Source organism: Diabrotica virgifera, chromosome 9 (assembly GCF_917563875.1).
Source record: "Diabrotica virgifera virgifera chromosome 9, PGI_DIABVI_V3a".
In the NCBI taxonomy this organism is placed as follows: Eukaryota; Metazoa; Arthropoda; class Insecta; order Coleoptera; family Chrysomelidae; genus Diabrotica; species Diabrotica virgifera.
Window position 1 is genome coordinate 112,247,493 of NC_065451.1, and position 14,090 is coordinate 112,261,582.

At 34.1% G+C, this 14,090-nt stretch overlaps 1 protein-coding gene and 1 long non-coding RNA gene across 3 annotated transcripts in view; one reads left to right on the forward strand and one right to left on the reverse strand.

Moving 5' to 3' along the window:
- LOC114332496 (uncharacterized) overlaps window positions 1-3,985 on the forward strand; it is a 51,846-nt gene extending 47,861 nt beyond the window's left edge. The window contains exon 4 of one of the 2 annotated variants that reach the window (XR_007700823.1): window positions 2,783-3,985. This is a non-coding gene — a long non-coding RNA (uncharacterized LOC114332496). Of the gene's footprint in view, window positions 1-2,779 lie in introns of both variants that reach the window. The other variant, XR_007700822.1, reaches the window with a different exon arrangement.
- Window positions 1-14,090, reverse strand: part of LOC126892422 (heterogeneous nuclear ribonucleoprotein C) — a 2,215,671-nt gene that overhangs the window by 937,081 nt on the left and 1,264,500 nt on the right. The window lies entirely within an intron of this gene.

A 14,090-nucleotide genomic window follows, 5' to 3' on the forward strand; every position in this document is an offset into this window, starting at 1 on the left:
CAGAGAACTGTTTTCATTTTTACAAACGCATTTCTTGCTATTTCTATCCTGGCCCTTATTTCTGTTGTTTTATCATTTTTCTCTGAAATTCATGTTCCTAGATATTTGTATTTATCAACCCTTTCTATCGGTCCTTTCCCCAAATGTATGCTTGTTTGTATGTTTGTTTTCTTTTTTATTATCATGTATTTGGTCTTTTTTATAATCACTTTTAGTCCATATTCTACACAGAAATTGCTTGTTTTGTTTAGTAGTAGTTGAAGTTGTTCAGCAGAGCTTGCCATAATCACGGTGTCATCTGCATATCTTATGTTGTTAATAGATCTTCCGTTAATTATTATTCCTTCACTTTGAGATAGCAATGCTTCTTCAAAAATGGCTTCATTATATGCATTAAAGAGTAATGCAGACATAATACATCCCTGCCGAACTCCTCTCCTGATTTCAATTTCTGGACTGGGTTCGTTATCTATTACAATTTGTGCTCTTTGATTCCAGTAAAGGTTTGTTATTATTCGTAAGTCCCTTTTGTCTATATTTTTTGTCTTTAAAATTTGGACTAATTTTTCATGTCTTACTTTGTCAAAAGCTTTCTCAAAATCAACTTAACAAACATGCACATCCACATTCATGTCCATGCATCTTTGAGCCAACACATTAAAAGCAAATAACGCCTCGCTGGTTCCTAGTCAGTTTCTGAACCCAAACTGACTATCATCTATTCCTTCTTCTAGTTTTTTATTTATACGACCATGTATTATTTTCAAGAATAATTTGAGAATGTGACTTATTAATGATACTGTTCGGTATTCGTTGTAATCTTTAGCGTTTGTATTTTTAGGGATAGCACAAAAGGTTGAGAGTAACCATTGTTTTGGTATGTTTCCTGTTTTGTACACTGTGTTAAGCAAGTCTACGATAATATCTAGGTTTCATCATTTATGCATTTTAAGCTTTCTACTGGGATTTGGTCTGGACCTACTGCTTTACCATTTTTGCTGTTTTTTAATGCCGATTTAATTTCTTCTTTTAATATCTTCAAAACCGTATCATCTTTTACTTCGACTTCCATCTGCTCTGTTCTATTGTCTTTGAACAATTCATTTATGTATTCTGTCCATCTCTTTAATTTTTCGTTAGTACTCAACACAAGTTTCCCATCTGTATCTTTTAGTATTCCCGGTTTCCTTTTTCTGTTGTTCTGAGTTAATTCCCTAATTTTTTCATGTGTGTTAAAATTATCATGTCTTTTCTGGTGTTCTTCTATTTCTGCGCATTGCTCTTTTAACCACTCTTCTTTAGCCTGCTTAGTTTTGGATTTTATTTGTTTATCCACATTTTTGTACATCTGATTATCTTTGTTTTTATGCTGACGTCTTTCTTCCATTAAATCTTCGATAGCAACATTAATAATATTGAAAGATATTAAAAATATTACTAAAAGATTTTAAAATTGAAAATTTATTGGTCCATTTCCGTGGTAACACCTCCAGGGCTTCTAAAAATTGCAAGCCAGATGGATGCTGCAGTGAAGACAAGAGGGAATTCTAAAAAGTTGCAATTCACAACCCCTGTCTGCAGCTTGGGGAAAATGGCTTCACACTGTGCAGAAACTCGAAAAACATAACCTTGCTTATCATCATAAATAAAAGTCCCGCGATCAGCATACTAAAAATATTAACAATTACAGTTGCATTTCGAGCCAATCAAGTACGCTTTAGATCAGAATCTTCTTGCATAGACCACACGATTACTGTGACGGTTATACCGGAATAATCGGTCGAATGAAAGACATACTTATAGCTGCTTTTTGTCGATTTTGAGCTTGCCTTTGACACATTACCATATGTTGCTGTATACAAATTCTGAAGCTTATATTTAAATCGGCACTAATCTATTCCCTCCCTTAAGCGTTCCCTTCTAACATTTCTGACCGTAATGCTCTTTTTTATTTTGGTGTACTCTTTGATTCACTCTGCAATGTGATTCCTATAATAACTCATTAGACTCCACTCATCTCTACACCCATATGTAGAATTTAGTAAAGCAGACTCCACTCATTGGTATCCATTACGGATATTGAAATCGTAATTGATATGTTAACAAGCGCTGATTTAAAATCAACAGTGTCAATATCATCATTGCAAAAACTGTTTAGACTGCGCTCCCGAGAGAATATCAGGCAATATTACCCCTGGCAATATTACAATGGACCTTGTAAATAATAAATGCTGTATCCATTTAGTTTTTGTTTTGCCTTATTATATTAATGTTGTGTCCGACAGGTCACAAACTACAAAAGTAAATAAGCCTTTTTTGGCCAAACAAGTTTCATTTATAAATAACATCAAATTAGTAAAGTATATTGTGTATTCTCTGAGATAGGATGTATATTCATTATTTCGGTCTATAAACTATCGTAACAATATTTATTGTGGCGCTTCGCCTCTGAATCGGAATGAAACATAAATTGTCTTTCACTTCACTTCTATATATTTATTCAGATTGTGAGTACTAAGAACCATTTTCCCTACCTTTTCCTAGACGAATGAAAGCGGAAAGTGATTACATATTGTAGAATCCTTTTCGCTTTCTACATTCGTCGTCTCCATGTCTTATAAATTGTAAAAAATCAGAGATCTAGGATGTTACAGAAAAAGGTTCTAATAAGGAACGCTTCAGATCTAAATAATTATCTATTATTATTTTTAATAATGGATTTTGTATCTGGGACTTTTCGACTTTCCTCATTTATTTTTCAATATTTTTTATATTTCAGCAGGACTGAGAATTAACTTAATTTGGCCCTGTCTTGCACCCTGTAGTAGCCGACCCGGAACTAAGGTGGTTCACGTGCCCCGGAAGGAAGATTTCAGGGAGCGGCAAAATTTGAACAGTTTATAAAAAATAATAAGTTTTTTAATTTTTTATAATAATCGATATTATTTGATTTTATTTAATTTTGTTGCAAAATTTACCAGCTTTATTACGTTGACGATATATCCTCGTCATACGCAAGCTTATGCCAAATTAGGCAGATTGTTATTTTATGAATTTCTGGTCTAAATGACATGGTCTAAATGAAATAGTCCAAATATGTTATCGAAATAATATTTTCCGTGCTTTTTTTCTTAAAGGAGATTAAAAAAAACATATGTAGGTAGGTGAAAAAAAATATGTAGGTACCTACATATGTAACCGTCAGGTTCACACAACAGTATATCAATTTGTGTAAATTTTGCTCGTCATTTTATTAGAGGTAACAAAAAGAAAAGATTTTTCGCTAAATAAAGTTTATTTGTTGTCTAAAACCAAAAAGTCTCCTATTGCCAGTTTGAAGGCATATAAGTCTAACATATTCTGTTTAGGCAATCTTTTTTTTAAGTCCATTTTGTATTGAAGCCAAGCATTCACTGAAGTAGAGCCAAAAAAATGTTCAATGGCTCTTACTGGCCAATTTCTTGTTTTAGGGTAACTCCGATAGATAGATTTGATGTTATTCTATTGTTTAAATCAACCCTTCTTATTTTATCTTTCTCGTTTGGAGTAAAAAGGCGAAAGTTTATAATTGACTCATTATCTTTCTGTCAGTTTTTATTGACACATCGTTGTTATAAGTCTCTTCTACTAGATGATCTACGAATGCCTCTTCTACCTGCACGTCGACCTCTTTGATTAGGTGCATTTTTTATAACTGAAGAGTTAAGAAAAAGCTCATTAAAGGTTATTCAATTGCTATTTCTTTCACTGTCACTATCATTATCATTGTCCTTTTCTCCACTTGTATAATTCTAGGCTCAGTGGAGGCTGCTCTTCAGATAATGAAAACACCAACTAGTAATGCGAGATTTTATTTATAAGACCGACACTAAGGGTAGTTACCCCGGGAGAACTTTGAGTAATGACTTGTGACTTGTACGCGATTTAGTTAAAGACTCTATGATGCTACATATTGACTGAAGTTAAAGGCACATCTTGCCTGGTTGAAGTGATTCTTGAGAATTATTTTAAAATGTAGTATTTCTTTTTGGCAACATGAATTGGGTCACACCAGAGAACAAAGGTTTATACTTAGTCAGCTAATTTAATGTCAGTGGCCAAAATATTGTTTATAAATTGCTACAATTAAGCAAATTAAATAATCCGCACATGTTTAAATATGATAACAAACTGGCTCGTGTGATGTGCGGGGTGATAAAAATATACTGTTCAATACCGGATATGAATAATGAATGTTTGATATTGGGCACCACTAGTTTCATCAGAATCCTCACTTGAACTTGTAATATAATTGATATCACTGTCAGATGCATTAGCTGTTTAAAATTTAAAATGAAAAAAATAAAAGTTAATTTTAAAGACCCAACTGCCTCAAAGGTGTATAAATATAAATATAAATTAGCTCAACTAATGGCCAAGTACTGCTATAATTTTAAAGTATCCCTTACATAGAGATATTTAATACATGTGCTTCAAGGAACAGTATGTGCAAGGAGCAAAATTTAAATTTATAACCCTATACTAAAAAATATGAACTTTCTTTAATTTGTACACATATGTGTACGCATGGTCCGACAAGGATATACCAAAGTAATATCTTCATTATGGGACACAAAAATTAACGTAACTCACTATTCTGAAATAAAATGTTACACTCCTATTCCTACTACTGATATGAGTTAATAATAATAATTAAACTGAGCTTGCTACTATTGAGTCTCAGCATGTTTTGGAAACTTTAAACAGTATCTACGTATTCTTTCATTGCGGCTTGCACTTCACATTGGGAATTTTTTCGAAAAATATGTGCTACTGACTTTCAAATTTAAAACCAATTCAAGATGGTCTCTAAGATTCGCTGCGGTCGAAGCTATGTATGAACATTACTGTCAAGTTGTACAGGCTCTAGAGCTAGAGGATCCTGAAAGGCATGTTCTCTTAACACCTCAAACTATGACTAAGGCCTTTTAAAAAATATTGGGAAACTTGAATTGCTCCTTTTGGAGCCTTCTGGCATGATTTGATCAAAACGATCAGTCAGGTCAATGAGGTTTTGTACAAGAACTCATTGATATAACTGGTCATTTTGAACAAAGCATCTGACAGTAGATTTGCCTACTCGCAACATGTAAAATCTTGCAGATACAGAAAAAGTGTTCTTGAAGACTTGCAGATACTTTTTTCCATCTGAAGACATTACTGATGGTCAATTCTTAGCAAGCATAAATAATCTTTGATGTGAGTTCTAAAAAAAAACAAAGAAAAAAGAAAAAAATATCTGAGATTGAGTACCAATTAGCCATGTAAGAGGTTATTGACGGGACTATTAAGAAACGTAGTGACAGAAATAAGGTCTTGCAAATATAAACAGCAAGTTTGGAGTTTTGGATGAAGTTAGAATTGTAGAATCAAAACAACAATAAAGAATCCAAATCCGAAATAGAAAGTTCCAAGCACCACTCTTAACCAGTTCACCAAAATTTAAAGGAAGTGACATCAAGGAAAATATTAAAGACATCACAACTCATAAAAAACTACATAAAAGGTACACTGGATCAGGTAATATCCTCTATTCTATGTTTAATATCAATTGAAGAAAACTTGAAGAATTCAATTCTGAGGCACAATACACAACACATTTTGCTTTGTTGCAATTGAATTACAATACAAATAAATAGTTTTTATTATAATGTATAACTCTAAATAGTGTTTTCCAGTATAATGTAAGAGACACGACACAGTAAACCACCAGAAAAGGCTAGAAGCTTTAAAAGAACGCCGAATAGATCACCGCTACACCACTATCATCAAAAATATCTATGATAATGCTACGGCATGCGTCGTCAGATTCCATGAAGGTACACACAAGTTCAACATTCAGCGTGGAGTTCGTCAGGGTGATACCATTTCGCCAAAACTGTTCACAACATTATTGGAATACATGTGTAAGCGTGCAAACCTAGACTAAAAGGGCATAAACATAAATGGAGAACAACCTAGTCAACTCAAGTTCGCGGACGACATAGTCCTGATAACAGATCGCATTGATCATGTTATCGAAATGTGCGAAAGGCTCTACCAAGCCTTTACACAAGTGAAGTAAGTGATGACAAACCTCATTCTGAGTCTTATCAAGTACAAGGCATAACATGCAACTCCAAATAAAAAGATTATTATTAGAAATTCCATTTCTTTGTACACATTTTTATAAATGAGCAATGATAGAGTTTGTCTTATTTGTTCTCTATATCAGATAATAAATCACCTTAGCAGTCATTGAAAAAAACTTCATTGATTGCTAAAACGCCGGTAAAGATGCATTTCCAAAAACTTTTCGACTTACATGTTTCTTTACTTTAAAAGTTCTGAAATAAAATGTCGAGAAAAATTCAGCTTATTCGGATGATATAAAACTTTCTAAATCAGTTACTCGCCGTATAATTTTTTACTTACTCAGATCTTTCAAAAAGGAAGGAGATCACTTTTCAGCTGAGTTAAACTTTCGGTAACTCCACTTGTACAATGAAGTGAAAATATTCAGATTTTAATGATATTCCAAATTTTTAGGAAGTGAAGTATTTTCTTCTCCTACTTTTTATTTTCCCAAGGGCTTCTTAAATTTCATTTGCCAAGCAATTTACAACACCGGTATTCTCGCATAAGAAAAATTATTTAAATATAATAGTCTCTGCAGGTTTCAGAAGACGTTGGAGAGCTTGTAGTTTTTTTAATTTGTCAATAAACTTTGTGCTTTTTAAAATGAGGAAAGACAGGTGCCAAATAAAAAAATATCAGACCGAAATAAAAAATGGAAACCAGATCTATTATAAAAATATAGTCAAACGAAAGTAAATGATGCTTCAAATAAAAAACAACAACATTTATATATTTGTAAAAAATGAACCTCTACTTAAAGCAGAATTCAAAATTTATTAGGACAGTGCAACGGGTTCAATAAAAGTAATCCTTATTTACAAATTTTCATTATCAACCATAATCAAAAATTAATCTTAAAATGTAGTATCAAGCGACATCATTTTGATTTTATCCCTATAATAGGGATAGTTTACCAGGCAGTTAAGACTGTAAAGAAGGTGTACCCATACAAGCTGCGGCTACCTGGTACACTTCTTCTTTATGTGCCGTCTTCTACCGAAGGTTGGCGACCATCAAACGATAGGTTTCTCTGTTTTGTGCCGCATGTATTATGTTCGCAGCCTCTGGTATTTGAAACCATTTTCTCTAGTTTCTCAGCCAGGATTTCTTCTTTCTGCCCAAACCTCTTCTACCTCCAATCTTGGCTTCCACGATAAGCTGTAGCAGACTGTACTTATCATTACGGAACACATGGCCCAGGTATGACGTTTTCCTCCTTTTAACAGTTGTTAACAATTCCACCTCTTTACCCATTCGTCTCAATACCTCTGTGCTGGTCACTCTGTCTGTCCAAGGTATTCTCAGTATGCGTCGATACAGCCACATTTCTAGAGCCGCTAACTTCTTTATAGTTGCTGCTGTTAACGTCCACCCTTCTACTCCGTAAAGTAGCGTAGAGAGTACGTAGCATCTCGTGGCGCGCCATCGGAGGTTAACGCTTAGGTTGCGGTTGCTTAAGAGCTTTCTCATTTTTATGAATTTGGATCTTGCTATTTCAATTCGGATCCTAATCTCTACGTCTGGGTCCCACTTATCATTTACTGTATATCCCAGATATTTAAATCGGTGTACTCTTTCAATACGTTCGGCTTCAATATTCAGGTCGATATGTTGAATGTTCTTTTTACTGATTACCATAAATTTAGTTTTCTTTCTATTGATCTTCAGTCCAAATCGGTTGCCAGTTGTATTTACTCTATTTAGCATCATCTGTAAATCTTCGATGTTATCGGCCAGTATGACAGTATCATCTGCATATCTAAAATTACTTATTGGTACGCCATTATTCTTGATGCCCTCATTGTACTCTTCCAGTGCCTCTAGAAATATTTGTTCCGTGTACAGGTTGAAAAGCAGTGGCGAAAGAATACAGCCATGTCTAACCCCTTTAGAAATGGTTATGTTTTCACTCACCATATGTCCATTCTTTATGTGGGCTGTTTGATTCCAATATAGATTTTTTATAATCTGGATGTCCTTAGTGTCAAGTCCTGAAAGATGTAATAGTTCTATGAGTTTGTCATGTTTGATAGTATCGAATGCTTTCTCATAGTCAATAAAACAGGCGTAAACATCTTTCTGTTGATCCAGGCATTTTTTAATCAAGACTTGTATTGCAAATAGGGGCTCTCGAGTTCCAAAACCGCATCTAAAACCGAACTGTGTTTTACTTATGCTGTGTTCTAATCTTGCTCGTATTCTGGAATGGATAATACGCAAGAATACTTTAAAGGTGTGACTCATTAAACTTATAAGGCGATATTCGCTACACGTCTTAGAATTCGATTTCTTGGGAAGGGGCACAAATGTAGATTTCAACCAGTCCGATGGAATTTGACCAGTATCGTATATCTTATTAAACAGTTCCAATACTACATTCATGTTGTTCTCGTTAAAATCTTTTAACCTGGTACACTAATAGCTCAAAAACATCGGAAGCTGTGCAAGCCGGCATAATAGGGGCAAATTAAGAGACACATTTCCCGGTAAGTCAATCTAAGGATACCACAGCTTACCAGGCGAAAATAACGGCAATTCATCACTGCGTGGAATAAATCAAAAGGCAGGAGAGAACGTTCCATTCAGTTGCCATCTTCACAGATAGTAGGCAGAGCTTAAAGCACTCAATTCTGTCAATTCTAAGCTAGTATGGGATTGTGTGTGTGCCCTAAATAAACTAGGAGACCGTAGAACGGTTACCGCAGCCTGGGAACCGAGGCACGAGGGTGATAAGGGCTATGAGAAAGCGATGAAATGGCCAAACGGGCAGTGCCTATCTCGGCCCAAGAAACAGGTAGGTCTTTTAAAAATGTCCCAAGTCGACACAAAGATTAAAAGTGGCCCATTTAAAATATACCAGCTCGGCTCATGGGATATTAATTGTTACTATCACATAATTTTACATCTCAATGGAAAAAATATTTATAGAATAACTTTATTAAATATACTCAGGTGCAAAAAAATCGATCCACTGAAAATTTGGTCATTTTTGGTGTCTAGAATTTCCTAAACCTGTTGTCCGATTTAAGTGATTTTTTACCATGTTATAGCCTTATTCAATAAGAATATCGCTGTAATAATATTGTTGCTAGACAGGTTAACTGTCACTGTATACCGGGTGTACGAATCAAACTGTGTTTTTTCTCAAAGTTCGCATCAACCTGTGGACTATTTTATAAAATACTGAAATTAAAACACAACTAAAGCCTCAGCTTTTCTTAACATTCTGTTTTTAGATTCATTCGTTTATGTTGGATAATAAAAAATTTAGGTACTTTAACAACTGGCCATGTTCGTCATCAGTACAGGGTGTTTCTAAATAAGTGCTACAAACTTTAAGGGGTAATTTTACATGAGAAAATAATGAAAGTTTGCTTTGTCATATGTTCGCAAACGCTTCGTTTCCGAGATACGGGATGTTCATTTTTTTTTCAAACTGACGATTTATTTATTGCTTTAAAACCAGTTAATATATGCAAATCAAATTTGTTGGGTTTTAAGAGGTAGTTATTGCATATTTTTTGACATACAATTAAGAATTTTATATTCACCATTGGCGTGCATACAGGTAATATACCCGGGTCACAATACCGGTTTGCGCGCTAATGGTGAGTGTTAAATTCTTAATTGTATGTCAAAAAATGTACAACAACTACATCTTAAAACCCTCCAAATCTGATAACTGGTTTTAAATCAATAAATAAATCGTCAGTTTGTATAAAAATTTAACATCCCGTATCTCGGAAACGTTTTGCGGACATATGATTATAAAGCAAACTGTCAAAACATTATTTTCATGTGTAAAATTAACCCTGAAAGTTTGCCGCACTTATTTCGAAACACCCTATAATTATGACGAACATGGCCAGTTATTAAAGTACCTAACTTTTAAAACAGAGTGTTAAGAAAACCTGAGGCTATAGTTGGTTTTTAATTTCAGTACATTATAAACGCTAGAATAGTCCACAGGGTGATGCGAACTTTAAGAAAAAAACATAGTTTGGTTCGTACACCCGGTATACAATGTCAGTTTACCTGTCTAGCAACAATATTATTACAGCGATATTGTTAATGAATAAGGCTATCACATGGTAAAAAATCACTTTACCTCGGACAACAGGTTTAGGAAATTCGAGACATCACAAATGACCAAATTTTCAGTGGATCTATTTTTTTGCACCCGAGTGTAGATATATAGTTATAGATAGCCCAATAAAAATAAAAACTAAGATTTCAGTTGAGTCCACGAGTCTTTACCCGTGCGTCATTAATACCTGGTGAGATAAAATACATTATATTTGATAACTCAAATTTTAATCCGTTTTATTATCAGTAGCAACTTTCTGTCACTTGCTGTTGCGTTTAGTAAATTTAAATTTCCGACTTATCATCGACTTATTTCGTATGCTTTAAGGTGATACAGTAGCGATCAACAGGTAGAAAAAACGCGTTCCAAGATTGTGGCTGTAATTTTAAATATTTTTTCGAGGTATTTGGCACACGTATTCGTAATATAATAAAGAATGGCGGTACAGAGCCCAATTTAAAAAATATATTAATATGTAGAAATTACTCTGTAATTAAATACAATATTAAAAATACGAGCCTGTACCGCCATTACGAAGAACAAAAAAATACACTTTCTTCAAATAAACTTTTTTATCCGATGCCTAGATTTTGTGTCATTTTGGAACTACTAAAATTTTTAATTTCATTAGTAGCTCCAAAATGACACAAAATCTAGGCATCGGATAAAAAAGTTTATTTGAAGAAAGTGTATTTTTTTGGTCTTCTTAATGGCGGTACAGGCTCGTTTTTTTAATATTGTATTTAATTACAGAGTAATTTCCACATATTAATATATTTTTTAAATTGAGCTCTGTACCGCCATTCTTTATTATATTACGAATACGTGTGCCAAATATCTCGAAAAAATATTCAAAATTACAGCCGCAATCTTGGAACGCGTTTTCGCTACCTGTTGATCGCTACTGTTTCCTCTTAAATGATGACGCACGGGTAAAAACTCGCGGACTCAACTGTATAAATTATAATAATGTGATAATATTTTAACATACACACATCCAAACTTATATGGAATCATCATGTATTTCAAAGCAATATTTATTTCTTTTAATAAACTTGTTATTGTTGCGAAGAATAAAGGTTTTCATTGAAAATAAACAAATCGATAAGACAGTCAGATAGTACAGCTCGGTACGGTATAGGTTACTTGCTTGAGTTGCAAATTGAACGAAAATAAATAGACTAACTTTTGCGTCCAAAAACGAAAATATGCCTCATGTGGGGTTATAGAACTTACAACGGGGAAAGATATTTGCCTTGTGGAGAAAGTAATGTTCTCAGAGGACATAGCTGCATAGCTAGGCGTAACACAAGGCATACTGTCCAAACCCTACACTAGGTAACAGGAACTAGGAAAGCTTTTTTAAAAATAAAGCAAGGAAAAGTCGCCAAAAAATAATAACGGCTCGCCACGATCCTTTAATTGTCCAATCAGCTGGAAAATACCCGACAATATCTCACCTGCAGCTCCACAGGCAACTTTTGGAAGCTACAGGTGTAACTTTTTCAGTAGAAACGATAAGAAAAAGAGTTCGTGCCAAGAAGTATACAGCAGGAGACAGTTATGAGTTCACGAGTTATCCAGGCAGCACAAGATTGATAGCCTAAATTTGATGTCTTCACCACCAAAACTGGAACCATGGGAATTGACAAAATGTGTTATTTTCAGAAAAAGTCAGGATTGGTGTAAAATAAGATGACCCATGAAATCGTGTACTTAGAGGTCGAAGAAGGCAAGATAGAACGAAAACTGTCAGATCTATTCACAAATATACAAGGGGAAGTATAATGTTCTGGAGAGGAATTGTGATCCGTAAAAAAACTCCTTTAATTTTTATCCAATCAACTTTAACTGCTCACAGGTATGTTGATAACCTGTAGTTAGGCCCCGAAGAGATGCAAAAGGAGAAAATTTAATTTTCATGCATGATAATGGACCTCCATATACCATTAGAGTGACTAGATAAATCATTGAAGCAGAAGGTATCCCCTGTTTGGAGTTGACTGCTTGCTTACCCAGCTTAACCCTATAGAGTATTTATGGGATATGCTTAAAAGAAAAATTAGAGCTCGCCGGGATAATCCACAGAACACCGCACGGCTAGTATAAGCTGCTATTGAACAATGGAGCAACCTACCACCACAAAATATTGAAATTTGATTAGGAGCTCACCCACTCAAACTAAAGCTTGCATAGGACTAGAGGTGATAACACTGACTATCAAAAAAAAATAAAAATTAAACAAAAACAGTTTAAACATTATTAGTTTTTCATTGAAATTTTTTATTCTATTGACTTTAAAACAACTAGTTTCAATTTGTTTGTTAAATACTTTATTGTTTTATTTAATTCTTACGTATTTGTTATTAAATTGCTTTAAAATAAATTATGTTTGACTTCGAGTGTTTTTGTTTTTTTTTTAATTCGCACGAAATAATAAGAAATATCAGATGATTACGTATAAGTTTGGGTGTGTGTATTCATATCATTTGTTGTCAAATTTGTTAAATTATTGTCTTTATTATTTAGTTCTTTTCTAATTAATTTGAAAAGTTTTTCAAATAAGTCATCTTCAGTCTTTAGTTTTATCCCGTGACCGTTCACACACTAATAACAATAATTTTCCTCTTTAATTAAACATTTAAGCCTAGCTGAGGTAAAAAGAGTGATTAAAACAATTGGACCGGAACCCTTCTGCGGCGTTGCAAAGGCAGTAACACGAACGGCTACAAGAAAGCGGGTAGCTCACAAATCTTTGGAATGGTGGAGGAATTCACCAGGACGAAGATAGGCGAAGCAGTTCATTACAGAACATTCACCAAAATTTACGGCACACCTAATAAGCAAAGACAGGAAAACAGTCAAAGCCATAATAGGTCTGCTAACATGGAACTGTAAGATGAATAGGCACATGTCAGATAATGACCTGTGCAGATTCTATCACCTGGAAGAAGAAAGAGGAGAGCACATTATATGTCAGTGTGACAGTTTTGCAAATGTGCGGTTCTTTGCACTATAAGAAGAAAATCCACCGGCAAATAGCTACATGGAAGGTTCAGTCTTAAAGCTATTAGAATTTTTAAAAAGGATCAGGCTAGAAAATGTTATCTAGGATTAGAGAACCACAATAGAGGTCGCAGTGGAATAGGCCAAAAAGGCCACCTCTTTAAATCTATCTATCTAGGGATAGTGTCTATCTAGGGTCATACCAATATAGATCTCCTTTATCCGTAAGTCCTTCCTAATCGTTTCTCCAGGTCTTATTTGGTCTTTTTCTCCTACTCCTTCCATTAACTTTTTAATCAGTAAATCTTCGTATTTCGTAATTACCGTCTCGACGTTGAACATAATATCCAAACCATCTTAAGGTATACTCTCTCATTTGGGATCAATTGATGTCACTCCTTCTACTTGTTTAAGTGCCCTCTCCCAATCGAAGGTTAGATATCATCATCAGTATCTTTATTCTATCTACCGCTGCACTGTAGAGTTCTATATAACTGCATTTAAACCAGTCTCTTAAATTATTTAACCATGACACTGTCCTTCTTCCTATACTCCTTGCTCCTCTTATCTTTGCCTGAATTATTACTGTTCACATTATTTTTTACGTGTCAAAAATATTACAACTTTCCAATTTTTTGTTTTTTTTTAGAAATAACCCGCATCAACCATAAAAGGTTATTAGCGGTGGTACAATTATGATACATATTAAATTGATATAAACTATGAACTATAGAGTTTTTACAAAGTTGTTTTAAATTGTTCATAACGTAGCACTCATTTTTTTTTATTAAGTAAACCGCGTCAACCATGAAATGTTATTGGCGGGGAAGAGTTGTACATA